The sequence below is a fragment of the Petaurus breviceps genome, unplaced genomic scaffold (genome assembly GCF_028583685.1).
Source record: "Petaurus breviceps papuanus isolate PSGF00001 unplaced genomic scaffold, PetGlider_PUasm1.0 90849, whole genome shotgun sequence".
Taxonomy (NCBI): Eukaryota; Metazoa; Chordata; class Mammalia; order Diprotodontia; family Petauridae; genus Petaurus; species Petaurus breviceps.
The window spans coordinates 11,683,290-11,699,743 of NW_027187361.1; the positions used below are offsets into that span (position 1 = coordinate 11,683,290).

The 16,454-nt window shown below is 38.1% G+C and overlaps 1 protein-coding gene across 3 annotated transcripts in view; it reads left to right on the forward strand.

Annotated features, from left to right (window-relative positions):
• The first annotated feature begins 5,986 nt into the window (after positions 1–5,986).
• The window catches only part of ARSL (arylsulfatase L), a 48,016-nt gene continuing 37,548 nt past the window's right edge, over positions 5,987–16,454 (forward strand). The window contains exon 1 of one of the 3 annotated variants that reach the window (XM_069072849.1): positions 5,987–6,165. The gene's annotated coding sequence lies outside the window, so the exon portion shown is untranslated. Of the gene's footprint in view, positions 6,166–14,101; positions 14,304–16,454 lie in introns of those variants that run through there. The other 2 variants (XM_069072850.1, XM_069072848.1) reach the window with 2 other exon arrangements.

The following is a 16,454-nucleotide window of genomic DNA, read 5'->3' on the forward strand; positions in this document are numbered from 1 at the left end:
GAAAAGTTAAATGACTTTTCTGTGATCAAAGTATTTACACGTGTCAAAAAACAGGAATAAATAAAACCCAGATATGTCCTTACCCTAATTCCAATTTTTTTTTCATATCGCTTAATAGACGCATATGGGCACTTATGCATACGTGCAAATAATGATAGATATGCATATACATTTATATTTGTGTGAGTGTATGTATATGTATTCATATATACATGTATATGTGTGTGCATGTGTATACATATATATTAGTAGAAGATTCAGGAGATACGGATTCTATGTTTGCCATTAACTAGCTATGTACAACTTTGGGGAAAACTTTGGACCTAAACTTGCTAATCTGCTAAAATGGCAAGTTCATTTAAATGACTGCATTCCTAACTTTAAAACTCTATGATTCTAACTTGTAAAGGAATTATTGAATTAATTCACAAGAAAAAAGATTTATTGCTTAATATGTAATCCTGCTATGTGTAGCTTGGTGATATAATATGGAGAACACCAGGTCTGGAGCTAGGAAGACTCATCCTACTGAATTCAAATCCCATCTACTAGCTGTGTGATCCTAGATAAGTCACTTTACTCTGTTTAACCTTGCCTCAGTTTCTTCTGCTGTAAAATGAGCTGGAGAAGAAAATGGCAAAACACTTCAGTATCTTTGCCAAGAAAACTCCAAAAAGGATCACAGAGAGTCAGACATGACCAAAACAACACAATGATAGCAGTAACAAATTAATCCTTGGATATGCTAAGAATCTCATGATTTTGAGATTGTCTATAAACATCAACTTATACTTTGATAGCCTAAATATGAGGTTCTTATCTAATGGCCAAAGAGTAGGTATAGCACAGAAAGAAGCCAATGACATCACTATTGACATGTTTTACTCTAAATGAAGCCAAAAGGCAAAATAAAAGGTAGCTCGCAAGTTCTCGTTGGAGATACAATTAAGAGTTAGCAAAATTGGTTTTGTCATGCAACCCAAAACATGTTACTGTACTATTAGTACTGTGTATTAATTATAAATATTTGTGAGGCCACCATGAAAATAGCTACAGATTATGTAGCAATATTTATTGTAGAGGATTCATCCTCTACAGAAATTCTATGAAAAACTCAGTGATATCCTCTGAATTGCATCAAAATATAATAATTTCTAATAAGGGCTAATATTTACTTGGCAATAGCTAATACTTACTTGGGTTGTACAGTGGATAGAGTGCTGGGCCTAGAGTCAAGAAGACCTAAGTTTAGACCTGGCCTCAAACCCTTATTCACTTTGTGACCTTGGACAATTCACTTAATCTTTGCCTCAGTTTCCTCATTTGTAAAATGAGCTAGACAAGGATATGACAAATCATTTTAGTATCTTTGCCAAAAAAAAAAAGCCCAAATGGAGTCACAAAGAGTTGAACATGACTGAAATGACTGAACAACAAAAACTAACAATCAGGGGGCGACCAGGTGGTGCAAAGAGTAAGAGCACCAGCCCCAGCGTCGGGAGACCCGGGATCGGTTCCAACCTCAGATACTTGGCACCCACACAAAATAACTGGCCATGTAACCTTGAGCAAGTTACTTAACCCCAATTGCTTTAAAAAAAACTAACATTCATATAGCACTTCAAGATTTGCAAAGTGATGTATGCACACACACACACACACACACACACACATATAATCTAACCCATTTTATTATCGCAACAACTCTAGTTGTTTGGTGCTATTATTATGTGCCTTTTACAGATGTGGAAACTAATGCTGTAAAAGTTAAATGACTTGCCAAGGCCACAATAACTGGTAGAAAAGATTTACATAAAGAACTTCTGACTCCAGCTCCATCATTCTATTCTGTACCCTGTCACCTGCCCCTAATGTTTAAGTTGGCATTACGAATCCACTCACCCTAATATCCTATCACCTGCCCCCTTTTTTTTCACTGTCAAACTCCTAGACTACTAGTTTACACAAGAGATTCCAAGCATGGGATCCATTAACTGGAGGAGCTGCTAGTTTGCACAGTGGATAGAGCAATGGGCTTGGAATCAGGAACACTCATCTTCATGAGCTGGAACCTGACCTCAGATGTTTACTGCCTTGTGACCCTGGGCAAGTCACTTAACCTTCTTTGCCTCAGTTTCCTCATCTGTAAGATGACTTGGAGAAGGAAATGGCACACCATTCCCTTATTTTTGCTGAGAAAATCCTAAATGAGGTCATAAAGAGTTAGACACAAATGAAAGAACTCAACAACTACAAAAAAAAATAATTAGAACCCAGGAATCCATTGATAGATTAAAGGAAATAAATTAATTTTAGAGATAGATAGGTAGATAGATAGATAGATAGATAGATAGATAGATAGATAGATAGATAGATAGATAGATAGACAGACAGACAGGCAGGCAGGCAGACAAAGAGAGAGAGAGGAAGAGAGAGATAACATTTCAACATATCTGGGTTTTGTTCTTTTTTTGTAATCCTATATATTTTATGTTACATTAAAAAAAAATTATTCTGAAAAGGGACCCATGGCTTTCACTAGAATGCCAAAAGGGTTCATGACACCAAAAAGGTTAAGAATTGCTAGTCTCCGCAGGCTACTTCTCCTTCCTAGATGCCCTTTTTCCTAAAATAATTCTAATGAAGTAGTCTTCAATTTCTTGAAACTATACCTTCTAAAGTTATAAATGATCATGTAGTAGTTGAATTCAATTTCCTTTCTTCATCCTCCATGATCTCCCTGTAGCATTTGATAGTATTTACAGTTTTATTTTCTTAACTCTTTGGCAGATCTTCCCTGACCTTTGCTGGATTATCTTTTTCTCCCTGCCTGTATTCCTTAACGTAGGTCCCCAAGGTTCAGCCCTTTCCTTCCCTTCCCCATCTTTTTAACTTCCTCTTCTCTCAACTTTCCAATGGGAGAGAAAGTAGATATATGAATTGATGGTAGTCTCAGGTCTCCACTTCAAATGCTAGGATTTGGACTAATAACAAAGCATAGAATAAGTTACCACACTATTCTTTGGAGAAATATACCATTAGGTTGGTACATAATCCTCTGCTTAATAAACTAAAGCTTTCACTAAGATCTGCTACCTTGCCACTATTTAATTTGAGACAATCATTTTTAAATTAATCAGCTACTTACACTAGCAAATTTGAATGAGATTAGCCAAAATGAATACTCTCTTCTGGCTAGCCCTATACTCCCTCTAAAATTCAATACTTTGATTTTGACTTAATCTTTCCTGAAAATACTAATAATATAAATAAGCTTTTCCTCAAATAATAGAAAATATGTGCTTTGTTTAGTTTATACACACACACACACACACACACACACACACACACACACACCAATCAAGCACAGTTTCAGCAGAAGGGTATGTGTTCCTCATATATGCCCATTAGCTATTATAAAGAATTCTATGAAGGATCATAAGTATACCCTAACAATTATGTAAACCAATAAAGCGGGGTAGGGAGCTTGTGACCTCAAGGCCACATGAGGCCCTCTAAGTCCTCAAGTGTGGCCCTTTGACTGAATCAAAGCTTCACAGAATTAGATTCAGTCAAAGGATCAAACTTGAGCATGTGGCCTATGTGGCCTTGAGGCTGCAGGTTCCCCAACTCTGCAATAAACACATCTTTATTCCAAATTACATTTTCAGTAAAATTTCGTGTTTGCTCACATGGCACTAGAAGCTAGCCAATTGTTCATTAATGGCCAGTTTGGCTACCTGAAAACCAGACAGTGATAAACAAATTTGAGTATTCAACCAATGAATTTTCTGGGAAGTTAGCCATCCATTGCTCTATTTTGAGACATTATAGACAAGCCAAAATTTAATTCAATTCAATATACATTAATTAAGCATTATTCATAGATTCCAGATATCTCAATTTATATCCTAGGTCTACCAAAACATGTTCATAGGATCATAAGATGGTAGAGAAGACACCTCAGAGATCATCTAGTCTCATTTACAGATGGGGAGCCTGAGGTCCAGGGAGGTTAAGTAACTTGCCCAAGTTCACAAAGGTAGTGTCAGGGACAGGATTTGAACCCTAGTTCTCGGGCTTTAGATTCAGATTTCTTTTCACTGTTCCACAATATTTCCTATGGGATGATTAAAAAGGTTTAAGAGACATATTTTGTGGGTAATTTACTTATTTTATTAATAAGACCAGCATGTTTTTAATAAAAAGATGGTCATTTGGCTATCTCTTAGACCAAAGACCCCACATGATAGTGGGCTCATAGTTTATATGTCCTTCCAAGAGCAAGTATTTCTGAGAGGTACCAATCAACCCTGACTGGTTAACACAATGAGAGATGAGTTGCATTAAAATGAGGGTCTTGGGGCACCAAATGTTGGTCAAAGAGACATCAATTTCCCTTTACCTGTCTTAACAAAAAGGAGACTCAACACTTCTCCAGACCTGTCTGAGCAAACACAATGAGCAGGAATGTAGCCATTAAACTAAACTTAGAATTTCTTTAACTCACTGATTAGATATTGGCCTGGGTAAATCATTCATCTATCCATTTTCTTTTTGGAATCTTCTATAGCTCCCTCTCTACTATCTTTTTCCACTTCTCTACAAACATACTGTCCTAGACTCCTTCTCTCTGAGAAGGAAAAGTGTTAGTTAAAATCATCAATATAGTTGAAGAACAGTGTCATTAACCCATTGAAATGTAAAGAAAACATGTATAAAACATGAAAACATGGGTAGATAACTAAGGATGAATGCAAAACAGTGGTAAAAATAGAATCAGGGATAAAATTTAATGTTGCTTAGCCTGTAGAGAAACAATGACATTTTTATGCTATGCTGGTAGGATTCTGAATTGCTGCAATATTTTTAGAAAGCAATATACCACTATGGAATAACAACTACAAAGCTGTTCATCCCCTCCCTGCTAGGAGTATATCTTGAGACAACTCCTAAAAAAGGGGGAAAAAAAATCTCTATATACAAAAACATTGACAGTAGCTTTGAGAGTAAAAAAGAATCAGAAAGCATATTTTGTATCTGATTATTAGAATATGTCTGAACAAATTATAGTATGTGAATGTATAGTTGTTGTGTTCAATAATGTCTGACTCTCTGTAACCCCATTTGTAATTCTCTGGGCAGAGATACTGGATTGGTTTGCCATTTCCTTCTCCGGCTCATTTTACTGATAAGGAAGCGGAGGTAAACTAGGTTAAGTAAATTGCCCAGGGTCACATAGCTAGTGTCTGAGGTCAGGTTTGAACTCAGGAAGATGAGTCTTCCTGTCTCCAGGCACTCCACTGTATCTCCATGCCACCTAGCTTTTCTCCATGAAATATAATTATACCTTTGAAATGGCAAATGTGCAGGACACAAAGAAATACGAAGGGATAGAAAATGGGAAAGTCCAGAACAGTATGTTCATAGTTCTGTAAAATTAAAAAAAATAATTATAATTTTTAAAGTATCCCCAAACATTCAAAAAAGAAAAGATTAAAAAAAGAAAATATAAAATTTATATCACAGTTAATTTTTATATTATTAAACAAATTAGAGACAACAGTATTTTAAGTTTTATGTAAGATTATATTTATTTTGTGTAGGTATTTGAATGCCTTTTGTAGATGATTAAAAGGACCTTTTGTGTTTCACTTGGAGTGTTTTTTTTTTAGTTGATAAATTTTTTTGGTGCAACAGATAAAAATAAATAATCTCATAGAAACATATCCACAAAGTCCATTTCCTACTGTGAAGCAAAACAACATAAAAGAGAGATGCAAACTAAGTACATTGAATTTGTGTAGTTCATTATTCATAAAAAAGGACAAATTTGTGCTTCAATAGCCTTTCAGGGAGAAGACCACAACTCCAGAAGTACACGGGAAGAGGCCCAGTTCCTTCCCGTTCTCCAAGACTATGTAGAGGAAATTTCACTCCCTTAGGGGGCAGAGTCCCGCCCCCCCCTCCCCCATCCACACAGCTGCCTGAGGATAGAGAAGTGGCACTGTGGTACTGAGCAGAGACACTAAAGGCAGAACTAAGACAGGGAGTATCCCATCATCTGCTGAGATCTGGGCTACCAACCCCAAATTAGTGCTTATTGATTCACACCAGCTTTCCTCCAGTTCTTGTGAGTGAAGACAAATTGCCTGGCACCTAATAGTAAGTTATGCCCCTACTGTTCTTCTCTCTGTGATACCCATTCACCCCAACCTGATTCTTCCCTTTTCTCATTCCAGCCCTGCCCCCTTCCCTCCACCTTGTGGTCTGAGAACCCCGTTCTATAGATTATAAACTCCCCTTCCTTGGATAACTCTTCATCTTAGAGTCTTTTTCCTTTGCACTTTGTTCCTGTGTTTACTCTTCTTCTATGAAAATCTTCACAGCATCTTAGATCTTTTATGAGGTGGGTGTTGAAAGAAATAAAAACCTTTTATCCATTTAAAACATTAATTTTTTTCCTTGTTTATTTCAAGTTTCTCTTGTTGATCTTGTTCCACTCCCAGATCTGTATTTCAACCTAATTTTTCCTTTGTAATATAATGAATCTCATTTTATGCACTTAGAAGGGTACGTAGGTTGCACCAAACTAACAAAGGGTTCCATGACACCCTGAAGAAGGTTAATGACCAGTGCTGTACATAGGTTCCTCTTCTTGTATCTATTTTTTTTAATAGTTACCTGATCTTCCTTTATATCTCATATTGAGCATTTCATACCATCCCCAACCATACTGAAGATCTCTGCAGTTCTGCCATTCTCTCTTCCAGGATTCCATCTCTTGTTTTTGTAATGATTTTCCTTTCTGGAAATTTCTCCTTGTTTTCTTGTACTTGCTTCTTTTTATTCATTCAATTGGAAATTTCCATTGTGTTTACTCCTTTCCTTGTCATGTCTATTAGTTTTTCTTTTTTCTTGTGAAGATTTCTTTCCTTTCTTTTAGTTTCTGTAATTCATTTGGTCAACTTAACCTGTCTGCTGCTGATTTGAGGTATTGATGAAACTGAGTTTTTCGCAGTCATTCATTCCAGCATTTTATCACAATTACTCCTCTCATTTTTTTTTTGTTGCTTTTCTTATTACTAACTTTAGAACAATTACAACAACAAAATAGCATCAGAACACCAAAACCCAGGATGAGCTATGGTTTGCAATAAATGTTAAAAACTTTAATAAGGATTTTATTAGCCATGTTTGGGGCAAGAGGGAGAACAAGTTAGCACTCCAGCTTTATTTAGATGGAAAGATGAAAATAGACAATGGAATGGAACTGACTCATCTCAATTAAAGAAAATATTCTTTAGTCTGAGGACAGAGCAAACCTGATTAGGGGGGATATGGAACCCCCATTAAGCAAGGAGGGCAAAGGTTAAGCGGTTTGCCCAGGATCACATAGCTAGTAAGTGTTGGAAGACAGGTCTTCCCAACTCTAGGCCTAGCACCCTATTCACTGTACCTCTAGGTAGCTGAAATATGTTCACTCACCTGATAAAAAATGCATAGCATATGACGCATATTGCCCATATTATAACATGTAGTTGGAAGGGCAACCCTTTATGTGAGAGATATCAAATGAATTAGTGTAGCTGAAAGATTGAAATGTAATTGGGAACCATTTAACAAGTGTTAACCATTTTCCAATGTTTAAAATTACAATGCAACATAGATAAAATTAGCATGTTTTTCTAAGTCAAAATGCTTCCCATTTGAGCTTGACATCTTTGCTTTAAGTTACTCAATTACTGTAGGTTACTAAGCAGACTTTGTCTATAGGAAAGGTGGCTAATGACCTGGGTCACTAGACCTAGAATTTAATATTGCTGTTTCAGTTGTTTCTGACTGTTCAAGACCTCACTTGGGGTTTTCTTGGCAAAGATACCATAGTGGTTTGCTATTTCCTTCCCCAGCTAAGACACTGAGAAAACCAGGTTTAAATGACTTACATACAACTAATAAGTAAATTAGTTGTCAAACAACTAATAAGTGTCTAAGGTCAAATTTGAACAAACTTGGTCTTCCTAGCTCCAGGTCTGGCTCCACATAGTTGCCCTATAACTGAATAGTAGGGAGAAAACATATTGAATGTGAAATTTAATAATAGCCAATATCTTGGGGGTATTCCAGAGCTTCCCAGCCCCCCTTCCTTCCAAAGTCGGACTTAAAGTTCAGTCTTTTTCTTCAGAGGACTTTACTGATAATGAGATTGGACTGACTCTGCTTATCCTGATCAAATCACCAAAGGAGATTGCATTGACTCTCCCTACCCTAGTCAGTCCCCACCTAAGCTTCTTAAGAATGTAATCTAAAGTAGGGAAACCCATTGTGTTCTGCTTCAGTTTGAGTGGAGACAGATTCTTTGGACAAGAAGGCCCAAGGCTGGGAGTGCTCTGGTGTTTCTGGGGGTGGGTCTGGTTAGAGTGATGTTTTGTTTTGTCCAGAGGTGAAAGGATGATGCAGTGACATCAGCCTCTGTTGGAAGGATACATATAAACTCTACAGCCTGACCCTAGAGTGAGCTCAGTTGTTGAATACTACTCTCATGCATTCATATATATGGATGCCCACCCACTTTTGAGAGAAATGAACAAACCTTCTAATTCTGTTTGTCTTTCTTAGATGGAACTCTGGAGGTTGAGCTTTATCTTTTTTTTTTTTTTTAGAGCAATCAGGATTAAGTAACTTGCTCAAGGTTACACGGCCAGTTATTTCTAGGTGTGGTGCTGAGTATCTGAGCTCAGGATTTGATCCAGGTCATCCCAACACTGGAGCCAGTGCTCTTACTCGCTGAGCCACCTGGCCGCCCCTGAGCTTTAGCTTTAAAGAAATACTTTAAGAAATCATATAGGACTTTCAGAGGTTACCTGCAGAGGTTCAATTGACCCTGGGATTATTAATTTCAAATGAGGCATAAAACAAGTAGATATACATCCTTCCAAGATATTTGCCTTTGCCATTGGAGATGACCTAAGCACAATCTCAATGTAAGAGGGATCGCCTAGAGGAAGGAAGCGACTCTAGGTGTTCCTACTTGTGATTGATATTGCATTGATTGGTCCAAACTTCAGAATAAAATAGGCTGTCTTCAAAGCTAGCCATGGTCACTCAAAAAAAAAAAAGGAAAAAAGCACAAATCCTAATAATCTGATGCAGGACACAGTGTGTCATAAAAGAATATCTGTTCTCCAAACCGACAGGAAGCTTAGTTTGATGGCTAGCCCATTGAGTTAGTACACCAAATCATGGATCTGAGGCAGGCACCACAGATGTACAATCAGTTGAGTTGGCATAGAATTGGAGAAGAGAATGGGTTGGATCTCATTTGGAAAACTGATTAATAATAATGATGATGACACTTAACATTTATTTAGCTCTTACTAACATGTTGTAATGACAAGAAAAGAAATACTTAGTGCCTTGTTTCAGCTACTTAAGTATTTAGCACCTTGTCTGAGCCTTGCCCTGACTATATCAAGTCTTCTAAGAAACAGAACTTGCGAACTCCATAGAGGGAGCAACTTGTTGATGCAACAGGATGGAGCTAATGACCATGTATACAGAGAATCCCAAGCTAGGAAAGAGCAGAATTGAGAAAGAGAACTTTGTGGTGGTCAGGCACTTTGTCTGTTCTGTCTGTGTTGATTTTTGTTTGTGATACTTTGTACAGAAGCCCTGGGACCTCACTGGAAGCCATGAAAGAGGATTTTCTTGTCTGTTTACAGAAGTCTTGGAGGAGGGTTTCAGAGGTCTTGGGACTGTACTGACGATTTGTGTTAAGTTTTCAGACTTTTTTTGTGGGTCTGTGTTGATTTCACAGACAGAAAGTGAATTGATGATAGTGCCGGCAATGTGTTTTGAATGTTGTTTTGGCTGTTAAGCTCTGTCTTCCCAGCAACAGAAACTGTGAAGGACTTGAGGTGTACTGGATACTGTAAACTCCAGTGTGGAACAGCGACTGGATGGGCAACTGGACGAGCTGCTGAGAGCTGCCTACCTTTGAATCTAGGCAACAATTTGGTAGATTCAGGCAGGAGCTAGGACCATGGAAGAGGAACCATGGAATCTGAGAGCCAGAATCCAGTCAAGATGAAAAGACCTTTTCTTGAGTACTTAATGCTGACTGAGAAGATCATGATTTTCTGTGACTTAGGGATGGAGAACTTTGACCTTTGTACTTTGTGTTGTGATTGAGTTAAGGACTTACTGAATGATATCGTTTAAACTTTAAGACTATGTGGCCACTTTAGTGATCAGTTGTTATGTTATTATATTGTGAATGCTGTACTTTGGTTTCTTGAATGTTGTGTTTTAATTTACTGCAGAATAAATAGAGAGTTCACTATACTGTGTGATCAGAACCTTAGAGCTATCCGCAGTAGCAGTCCTCTCTGGAAAGCTATTCGTGCTTGGCTTTACACATGTGTCTATGTATGTGACCCTGGGCAAGTCCTTTAACCTCTGCTTCAGTTTACTCATCTGTAAAATTTTGATGGTAGTAGCACCTACCTCATGGGATTGTTGCATAGATCAAATGAGATAATATTTGTAAATAACTTAGCAGTGTGACTGACACAGGAGCCATTGAACAAAGGCATGTTTCCTTCCTTCCTTCTTTCTGGCATTCAAGATTTAGGTAGGAGCAGATGAGATAATCCCAAACTTCACTTCCAGCTTTAAACCTCTGATTCCTAGTTTTCATATCTAATCAGTTGCCAAGTCCTGTCACTTCTACCTTGACAATATCTCTCCTATGTGCTCCTTCCTTGCCATTCCCATCACCATGCTACTTGACACTCATTATCTCTCACCTAACTTATTGTGAGTACAAAATAGCCTTCTCTAGGTCAATAGTTGGTTGTACTGAGAGGTCCTTCTCAAGCTTCTCTGTGCTCAGACATGGAGTCATTTTCTTTGTGAGGTAGACATTTGGTACTAGATTCCTTTGATGAAAAAAGCATATTGTTAATAATCTATCAGATTAAAAAAAAAAAGCCCTGGTGAATCCAATTCCAAAGAGTCATGAGAGCCAACAGACACCATATTTAGGAGTCCAGATAAATAAACAATTTCCAGGATTTAAACAGGAGTGGGGAACTGCGGCCTCAAGGCCACATGTGAGCCTCTAGGCGCTCAAGTGTGGCCCTTTGACTGAATACAAATTTCACAGAACAAATCCCCTTAATGAAAGGACTTATTTTATAAAACTTGTACTCAGTCAAAAGGCCACATCCAAGGGCCTAAAAGGCCACATGTGACCTTAAGGCCACAGGTTCCCTATCCCTGACTTAGAAGGCATATTCAATAGATCCTGTGGAAACAACAGGGTCAACAATGTTAAGCTCAGAGATCTCCTGACTACAAGGCAATACAGCAATCGGTGTAGATGTTGATTAGAATAGAAGACTTTCTTAAAACCCTTTGGATTAAAGGATAAAACTTTTTCTAATAACCTTTGAGGAAACAAGGATTGCTTTAATAAGGGAAAATAGCTGAGTTAAGTTCTCTAGTTTCAGAAAGAACAGACTGGTCATGTCAGGGAAGTTAAAAGAGTATACCAAAAGTTTATGCCAGAGGGGCGGCCAGGTGGCTCAGCGAGTAAGAGCACCGGCTCCAGTGTAGGGATGACCTGGATCAAATCCGGGCTCAGATACTCAGCACCGCACCCAGAAATAACTGGCCGTGTAACCTTGAGCAAGTTACTTAACCCTGATTGCTTTAAAAAAAAAAAAGTTTTTGCCAGGGTTCCTGGCAAGGGAAGCAATTCCTAGGACTTGGCATTAACTGCTGCTTGTTCGCATGGCACTAATAAAGCTTAAGGAGTGAAATTCTGGGGAACTGGACTAGCAGGGGCAGCAGAAAAAGATCTGGAATCTCAAGAGGAAAAGAGAGGTGGGGAGACACAACGAGGTTAGAGTTCAATGTCTCCTTGATATCCCTTGACAGATTATCTGAGCTCTGATCAATGCAATGACCAGCCACAACTCCAGAAGACACATGATAAAGCATGTGTTCCACTTCTCCTTAATGAAGGGGTGATGCACTAGACAAATACCAATTTTGAGATAATTTTATACATGCCCAATAATGTATTTTGTTTGGTCCTGCTGAATTGTTAGGAAGGATTTTTTTTTTTCCGAGAAGGGGGTGGTTAATGGGGGAAACAGGAAAAAGGGGAGTAATAATAATCTCCCCAAAGAAAGAAAAAGCATGCATGAAACACAAAAATCCACAGAAGAGAGAAGGATGTCCAGAGGGAGACGCAAGCAGGAAAGCTCTGGAACTCATATATTGAATGAATTATGTATTAAAAAAAAAAAAAACTTAATGTACTAAAGTAGGAATGGGGAACCTACAGTCTCAAAGTCACATGTGACCTTCTAGGTCATTGAGTGAGGTCTTTTGATTGAGTTCAAGTATGAAATTTAGATTCAGTCAAAGGGTCACACTTGAGGACCTAGAGGGTTCCTAAACCCTATAATAATTTAGATTTCATATAGAGTTAACTATTTCTGCCATTTGTACTGAAAAGTTTATATTGCTTTCTATCAAGCTTGTAATAACTAAAATAAAATAAAAATTCTGAGATAGTGGCAAGAATTTCTGAGTCAAGCATTAGAAACAATTATATAGTGCTTTAAACTCTGCATGGCATTTAATATAATCTCATTTAAGCCCCAAAACATCCTAAGTAGTAAAGGTGCTCCCTCCACCACCTCTAGCACCCCCTGCACATCCACACATTTTTAATAGGGAACTCTGTATGAATAAACTCCTTCAACCCATGTTTATTAGCATATATACATTAGAATTTATAGTCTTGAAACCACCTGAGGCACTGAGAGAGGCCTAGGTCCAAACAGCTGGTATATGTCAGAGGTAGAACTTGAACCCACATCTTCTTGGACTCAATGACAGGTTTCCTATCCCTATTTTAAAGCTGAGGAAAGCGAGGCTTAGGAGACCACAGTCACATAGCTAACAAACACTGGAAGTCGGATTTGAACTCGGGTCCTCTCAATTCCAAGTGCAGAAATCTCTCCCACCATATAACGTTGCTTTTTCTATTAAGTTCCTAAAGATACTTAAGAAGACACTCTGGGCAAACATTTAGAACTCAGCCCATAGATGTGGGTGATGGGAGTCATCACTGAACATCTCATTGGCTCAGTCATTCAAGATGACTGCTGGTCTCAGGTATATGGAAGCCTGAATTAACATCTCTAGGATCTTACTACATTCTTCCAAGAATTTATCCAGATATTTGATGCCCATAGTAGCAGTGAAGCCTATATTGTCTGAATGAATAATCTGGAGCTTTCTGGGAGTGTGCCATTTGGAGCTGTACAAGAACCCAGCTTCCTAAAGTGGCAATTGACTGCTGTTCATCTCAATGATGCCAGCTTTTCTGAATTACCCCTGAACAATGGATGGCACTTTGCCATAGAGTAACAGGAAAAGGGCTCTTTGTAGTACAAAAGAGGAATCATGTTGCTGTAATTTTTTTTTTTAATTATCTAGTTACTATCTCAGGATTAATTATCTAACAGTTTACCTAATGTGTTATTTAGAAAATTAGCATTTCATTTTCAAAGTGCCTGAAATTTAGGACTTGTTCAAGCCCATCAAATCAGCCTCTTGAGAAGTGAGTAAAGAAGCTGGCGTGTGTGTGTGTGTGTGTTTCTATAAAATCTGGCACGAAACCACTTTCTGAGTTACTTTTCTTCTCTTGCTTTCTAAGATCAGATGCCAGGAAAAAGAGAGAGAGAATGTGAAATTGAAGAGCAGTCATTTGCCAGTTCATTTCAAAGAAGCAGTTGGTGTACGGTGATTTTCCGGTTTTCAGGAAAGGCCACAGATGCTTTGTAGAGATCTGGGGAAATGCCAGGATTTATTTAAAACTAATATTTAATTACAAAAGCCATGCTGTCTTACTGACTAGCCCTCAATCTTTTTCGTGTTACTGTTCATAAATAAAAAGAAGAGGCAGTCTGTGGTGAAGTGGAATAGAAAAGTTGCAGCAGGATTAGAGTATGTATGCTTTGGAGGTTTATTTTCCTCAGGTCTGCCTGGCACAACCAAACTTTGTTCTCTTGAAAAATGATTTCGCCTCAGGCCACCTCCTATTGCACATGCGTGTTCCATCTGGCTGTGTTGTGCTATTTTAACCAATGGCTGAAACCACCAGAGAATTCTTAGATTGTGGCAAGGGATGTGGCTGCATTTCTCTGAGACATTTGGAGTGAAAAAAACCCAACGCAGATCTACGTAGCACATCTTGATGGGACAGCAGCCCCCCCGTACAGGTACTTCGCATCTACTAAGTCACTTTTCAGTCTGTTTGTGCAAATGTGTCCAGGCATTGAGAACATGTGGAAAGACAAGCCAATTCACCACAGTTTTACAGTTTCTTGGAAGCTCTCTTTGGAAATATTACAAAGCTTGGGGGAAGTTATAAAAAAAAAAAAACTTCTTTATAAATTCAAGTCATTAAATCAAATGCAGACTTTAGCTGAAAGATTACTCTGAGACTCTTGGGAGAATTTATGATGACAAGAAATTTGTAAGCAAACCTGTTTATTGTGATAGACTTATTTAATCTGAGAGAGAGAGAGAGAGAGAGAGAGAGAGAGAGAGAGAGAGAGAGAGCAGATGCCTGAAAGAGAAATAAGAGAGAGTGTTAGGGGAGTAGGGGGTGGGAGCCAGGGGTAGGGAAGAGGAAGGATGGAGGGAATAAACACCAGGGATTAAAGCTAGACTGAGAAGTAAAAAATGGCCCCAAAAATGTGGAAAGGGAAGGATTTGATGTGCCACTTTCTCTCTGTCCTGGAGGATGAAGTTCAGATTTTCTCTCAGCCATACAAGAGATATATGGGACGAAGTTATTAGGTTGCCAATTAATATATTTGCTTGTGCTTATATTATATTATATTATATTATATTATCTTGTATCATGTTCCCTTCTTATAAAACATGAAAGTTCCAAGGCAGATAATAATATTGTAGATTTAAAACCAAAGGTGTATTAGAGACTATTGCTTTACAGATAGGGAAATTTACAGATAGGGAAAGAGAGATTGAGAGAGATTAAATGACTTGTCCAGGGTCATATAGATAGCAAGCATCTGAGGCAGCATTTATACTCTGGTTTCCTGACTCCAGATCCAATGTTCTGTCCTGTTCACCACATAATAATGAGTCATATACACTAGCTCAGGGTTTCCTCTGTTGCTCATAAACTTGAGGAAGAATATAGCTCCTGTTTTTAGCATCTTGTCTTGTGGCTTCCAAGGAAAGAGCTCTCTCTTAAAGAGCTCAGAGTTGACTACGGGGAAGAAGGAATGATGCTTAGGGAGATCATTAGAAGCACAAACATACGCTAAGGATCAGGGTAAAGCTTTAAAGTACCATGAAAAGGAAGATTCATGCATGACCCCTGGAATCCTAAAGTCTGCTTTTGGTATCAAGAAACCATGGATCAGAAGCTAAAGAAAGAGCTGAAGAAGAAAACAGGGAATGCAGAAATAATTATAGAGGGAGATGGTAAACTGGCTCGGTTAAGGAAAGAAGACTGGGTAATCTGTTAAGGAATGGAGGCAGATATGTGAAGTGAAAACGTGAAGGGGATGTGCTGCTGAATTATGCCATGGATCTATTTCATCTGATTTTCTGTTTATTCTCCTTTATTTTCACTGTTTTCTCAGAACGTCTTCCTCTACTGCCTCTTTTTTCTGGCCCCATTTCTTTTTGTAATCTCCAGTAGTGACCCCTTTGGTCCTAAGAAGAAGCAAGTCAAATGATTTATTTCACAATGGTGGGCACATGCTCTGTTTTTCCTAGTGCCCATGAGCTATACCAAATGACTGAATATGTAACCTCTGAGACCCTGGGGGTGAGAGGCATTGCAGAGAAGGAAAAAGTGAGGAACTAGTTAATCAGTCTGAATGATCTTCACTTAATCTTCACCAAAAAGCTAAGAAACTATGCATTTTATCTGCTGGTTGTACGCTCAAAGATTTTCTAAGCTGAAACCTAAAGTTCAGGCTCCTATTCCTAAAAGGTTCTGCTTTGGTTGCTAGTGGAAAAAAAAATGAAGCATGGGATTTGTTTTTTTCCAAGGAACAAGTTGTGTCTACCCTTACCCAATAAAAAGTGATAAAATTATCCCTGGGGGAGGCTAATGACCTCCAAAAGACAAATCAGACTTAATATTTTACCTCTTTTCTAGGTTTGCTCAGCTTCACAACATAGAACCCTGCATGAGTTTACCTGGGTTTCTTATCTAATGACAATAATGATGATGATAATGATAATAATTATAGCTGGAAATAGTCAATTGTTTTAGAAAAAAAATTGCCTTATTTTCACAACAACCCTGGGAGGTAGGTGCTATTATTATAACCATTTTACAGATGAAAAAACTGAGGCAAATGGAGCCTAAGTGACTTGCTTAGGGT